Source organism: Tympanuchus pallidicinctus, unplaced genomic scaffold (genome assembly GCF_026119805.1).
Source record: "Tympanuchus pallidicinctus isolate F22 unplaced genomic scaffold, pur_lepc_1.0 scaffold3, whole genome shotgun sequence".
In the NCBI taxonomy this organism is placed as follows: Eukaryota; Metazoa; Chordata; class Aves; order Galliformes; family Phasianidae; genus Tympanuchus; species Tympanuchus pallidicinctus.
The window spans coordinates 48,513,110-48,519,103 of NW_026294747.1; positions in this window are offsets into that span (position 1 = coordinate 48,513,110).

Consider the following 5,994-nt stretch of genomic DNA (forward strand, 5'->3'; position numbering starts at 1 on the left):
CACGTCTGTGATTACCCAAGTTATTACTATTACTGCCTAGTGTCTGTACTAACTGGACACTTGGCTGAATGCATCAGTGTGCAGGCCCATTTAGTTTCATTTTTGAAAGAACATTAGCAACAGAGAACAGATAACTGCTGGCAAATGATCCTTACAGAAATGACCAAAAGTCCACATGAAAAGAAACCAAGTAAAGTGTCAGAGATACTAAAGTCTGATCTGTGAAACATTCTCAAACACCATTAAGTATTTTTAGCTTTTGTTTGGGTAAGGAAAAGAGAATTTCAGGTTCTGGAGCATATCAGTGGGCTGAGCTGGCTTTTTCTTACAACAGAACCAGCAAAGTTGGTAAGAAAAGTAAGAACCCAAGTTATGATTTTTCTGTATTTCATCCTTCAATCTCCTGGCTTCTGGAATAGCACTATAATGTACAAACTCCAATTGACAGTGACTATGGAAGACTTTAATTTTTAGAGTCAGAGCTGCAATTGCTTTCCTAGTTCAGATATTCCTTATATAGCTTGAAGAATAAAAAGAATATTTCATATTCCACTTTATTCCACATCTTATCTTTAGCTAAAAAAAAAAAAAAAAGGAAAAAAAACAAACACACAACAACCAAACTCAGAAGTTGAATTTGATTTCAGGATTGACTACATCACTGAATCAGTGACAGCTGATTAAATAAAAAAAAAAAAAGTATCTGTCTGAATAAGACAGCTGTATTAACAGTGTACTACAGAAGTGTAATTGGAAGAACGAGACCTGGTTTGTTTCACTTGCAGAATTCAAGTAAGCAGTAACTAAAAGAAAAAAAACCACAACAATTTAACATCCAAGCACAACTAGCTTACAAACTGTTCAAGCTTTCTTACAGAAGGATGACATTAGAACACAGAAGCCTTGATCTCAGATGTTCTGCTCATAAAAATAAAGCAAAGTAACTTCTGACGAGTTCTTGGTGATACCAAGCAAAGCTCTCACAGGTAGACCAACACTTATACACAAAAAGAAAAATATAACTCACCCAAACGATGAAAAGAATCTTTAACTATGCTGCAGCACCCCCACAGAGAAAAATACCCTCGGTCCAACAGATGCAATTCCCTTCAGTGGCTGGCCCGCCTGAGAGCCCCGGGTGGCTCCACCCCTTCAGATGGCACAGGGAAAATACATGCAAACAATTTGCCTGTGCACCCTGGGCCCACTGCACCCCTTCACCAGGTGCTCAATCACCAGCATAAGCCAAGACCTAACAGTTCCCTTACTCTCCACCCCTTCACAGCAGAGCAGTGATTGGGCACATTTGGAGATGAACCTAAACATTTCAGTTACTATACATATAATCAACACTTTCTATATTGAATACACGGAAGTCCATAGATCAGTTCACTGTGTATGCAGGCTTTGTAGCTGTTGCAGAATTAGATCTCTCATCCCAGCTGTAAATTTACCTAGGGTAGGACTTCCAAAGTCCTCCTCATAAATGGCCCCATTCATTCCTAATTTCTTTATATATGTTTGTAAGTCTTCCATATTATCCCACATTCCAATGGGTGGGCACATTGCTTTCATTTGGTCATGTAAGTTTACACACAACAACCAGCCATTGTAATAGCAAGTGGTTCTCATTGCCAAGTACAAAAGTTAAGTGTAATCTTTGTTGCATGGCAAGATGGGACATGATGGAAGCTACCTTAGGCATCTTAGACCTGTTAACCATAATATAACTCTGCCTCCATGCCTCATATTCTTAATAACCATGCAGCAACATTCTCTCAGTTTTTCTTTATTTCAGCAGGAAAAGGAAGATTAAACTTGGGAAAATAGCATATTATTTTCCTTCCTTAATGCTTCTTTAGTGGATTTGGTGCAATTCAGTGCTATTAATAGTAGCCACACCACAGCTGATGCAGCAAGCTATTCTTCCCAGGCAGGAAAAAATATGATTTCCCACATCTTCAAGAAATTCAGCTGTACAAGATGCCACCTTGGGGATGCCCCCATAACTCCTAAGAAGTCCTCATTCTTCTACTACCTCTGCAGAATGCTAGGGAAATACTGGAAACCCTGCAATGGGTCCAGATAATTCCTTTCCAAGGAAGTTTGATTTCTCCCATCCAAATCCCTGTGAGATATTCTCCAAGAATACCATTTCTATCTTTAAATTCTGGATACTCTCGCTGTTATCCTGCTGACTACATCAAACACTCTGCTCATGAATAAGCAAAATTGCTTCTGACAGGTTCATCACCACGTCAGGGAAAGTAATCACAGACAGGCCAGTCATCACACAGGAAGAAAAACTGAACTCATCCAGCCTATGAAGAATATCCCTAGCTACAGAGCACTCCTTCATGGGAAGCAGCCAACAGTGGCTGGTCCTTATACGATCCCAGGGTGGTTCCACCCTTGGTCCACCCCCCCCTCCCCCTTCTGATCATGTGGGGAGCAGCACAGGTGCAAGCAATTTGCCTGTGTTCCCTGGGCCTGCCACATCCTTTTGCCAGGTGCTCAAGCACCAGTTCAAGCCCTGACCCAGCAGTTCCCTAAGCCAGTGCTGAGCAGTCAGAGCAGCAAGGAGACCAATCTGCAGCAACCTGCTGCAGTTCCTGTTGTCAGTATCTTGCAGACACTGGTTTCTTAGCTCCAGCTCTTTTATCCCCGCATTCTGTGAATGCAGTGTCTTGAAGCCACAAAGGTATGAAAACCACTGAGATGATTAACAGAGATAAACAGCCAAGCCCTGGAGTATTTTGGCCAGTGATAACACCTGATATTCCCAAAATAAAAAATCAGAGATTAAAAAGAATTTTTATTTTGCAAATATCTTGGAGCAAGGACTACATTTGCATGTTATTTTCTCCCAGGCAGCCAACTACTTTCCTTGCACATACAAACTATCTCTTTTAAGGAAGGAGAAAGATCAATACTTCAAAAGAGCATGACTTTCAGACAATTAAATCCTGACAGCCAATATTGTCTTGTTTTGGCTGCAGGCTTTAATCCTGATATACTTTCTAATCACATTGTTAAGCAATTTGAAAACAAAAAAAACAACTACCCAAAACAAGGCTATAAATTATGTGTGAGTAACTTAGACTCCAATGCAGTAATTTAACTGTTCCTGGAGGAGCTACTAATTAAAAATATTAAAATACTGTCCAAAATAATGTCCAGATTTTTTTGGCAATTATTCTGTCACTGACATTTCTATTCACCTCCATGGAGATACAACAATTTTGTCAGCTCCTTAAGTTCAGAACATTACATTACTCAATTTATGGCATTAAAAGATTTGTATGATTAAGAACTAGGTAGTGTTAGTTGCAATAATCTAGATGTCACTTTTTTTTTTGCTCAAATTCCCCCGTTTATACAGTATTTAAAGCAGTGCTAAAACATACTAATGTAGTATGGAGTCTTACTAAAAAAGTGAACAACTTAATAATTACGGATCCATTTTAATCCCGCATCATATGTTTTAATTCCTTTTATCCTCTGAAATAGAAAATACTAAGTAGCTTGCCATAGCTTGTAACATCTTAGAGCTAGGAAGCTAAATAATACTGAGATAGCTCATGCTGGAAGAATTAATAGCAACATAAAAGCCAGAGCACAAGCTGTGAATACATTATTAATGATGTTTTCTTCTCAAATGGGCAGACGGACACTGAGTAGCTCAAGGGACTCGTAATGGGATACATAGCTTTTCATCTCAGAGTAACTACTTCAGATCCACCTCATGTTGTTCTTAACTGAAAGTTGCTATTCAATAGGTATTCAGCAGCCAATATGTAATAGTTGGTCTAAGCCCAGTTTTCCTGTAAGGTCTGGTTAACTAAGCTGGCATGTTGTTTTCAAAGTAAAGGCTGAGCAGGCTGGAAGGCTCAACTACCCTTTAGTCTTTAAAGGTTCAGCCCTGAAAAGTAAGTTTCAGACCCAAACGGAATTGGGACAAATGAACTTAGTTCATGTTACTCTTCTTCAGTGTTCCGTCAGTCTCTATATCTGTGTGCTTCAAGCACACAAAGACATATGCACATAGTTAATTTAGACTTCAGTTGAGTACCACTATAAATGAACAGTGTCTTTAGGGAAATACATATATCACAGCAAAATCAAACTTTTTTTTGTGAAAAGAATATTGACTTACTAATGTGATACTTCAACCTCTAGGTACAAGGTGTGATTGGTTCCACTATACAAATAAATCTTAAAAAAAATCTACAAAAATTACTTTCTGTTACATATTAAGATATTTAGCAGGACTAAAATTCATAGACAACTTAATCAAGTAATTTGCAAAAATCCAATTAACTTAGGGTAAGCAGTAGGATTTACACATAAGTGTCAATAAAAGTCTCTTTATTTGTCTTATATTTATTTACTCCATTTTCTTTACCTGCTTTACCTTCTTCACATAGAAATGTTAAATTTCAACTGCTGTGGGAATTAAGGACAATTACCTGTCAGCTTCTCATACATACTAATAGCATGGATTTTCCTGTTTGATTCTCGTTGAAAAGCAGTGAACTTTAGCTCAAATATCTGCTAGTTCTTCTGAGACAAAAATGAAGCAGCCCATGAAGTAAGTGCAACTATTCCATAAATTAAAAAATACAAGATCGGCAAATGGCTGCCCATAAGGATATTTATATTCACCTGCCTTCTATCTTGACAGCCCTGGTGAAAGGAATGGAAAAACAGATCACAGCATTGATTTCTGAATCAGTGTTACATGTATATGGATCACATCCGTAAACAGATACATACAGCATGCTGGAGACATGAGCTGTTTTATGGAAATCATCATCTGTAATAACAGTTGCAATAATCAGATCTGATTACACCAATAGAGGCCATCTTCAGGGATAAGAAAAAACTGCAGACAGAACAAAAGGAGTTAAAAGAAAAGTGGACCTCTTTGCAAAGAGAATGTATCGAGTATAAATATTATGTGTCTGCTTTGAAGGAAAAAAAGTCTGTGTCAAACACCTTGTTTAATCACTTCTTAGTAATCAACATTATTGTCTCCCAGTACTTTCATTCACCTGTCTGGTGTTCAAAAGAAATCCTAATATGCATAAGAGATGATGACGTAAATGTAAATACAACTCCTATCTATATAGAATTTTTAAGATAAATACTGAACACAAGATGAAAACAAAGCTAACTTTGGGGCAAAGACTGCACAGGCAGGCCAGGCAGGCGGAACACAGCATGATATAAATACAGATGGAAGAGAAATCTGTATTAAGTTTGCCTAATATTTCTATTCTGAAGAATCTGGCTTGCAGTGTTGATAAACATTTTTCAATGTTTAGTTGCTCGGTCTGATTTGTTTTCAGAATGTTTGATTTGTTTTACAAGTTCAGGAAAAACAAAGCTGCCAGCTCCTAAAATGTGGCTAAGCAAAAATTCTGGTTCGCTAACACTGACAAATTCCTCTGACTGTTATTTTGAAAAACTGAATCTAGAAGGGTGAAAGTCTTCTGCCGTCAGGAAGAATCTACAGCCTTGAATTCCAGCCCAACATAACAAGTTCAGAGATTCTGAGTGCACTTAACACTACAAGCTTGAATCATTACAAGCTTTGTTCCACAGTCCTCTTTGTTAGCATCTGCTCTTTGGAGCAAAATTACAAGGCTTCCTCACAGACAAAACCTAGAGGCCACCCAGCAGCTAGATATCACTAGAAAATGGTCTGACTATGAAGTCACTTTCTACTTGGTCCAGTCCTCCAACATCATCCTTGCAAGCCTTTTGCCTGGCAGGCCTTCATATTATTCTTCTCTGAACATGTGCTATAGAAGTAATATTATAGTATGCTGGGAGCATTTCTCCAAGATTTTCTTGGACAAACAAGAAAGGGTATTGATTGTTACAGAACCCTTAAAAATAGTTCAGGTGTACCATATGCAAAGATAAGCTTCAAGATGCCAAGAGGGGTCTGTGTAGCAGAAGACTCCAGGCTATCACAGCCCTTGAAAG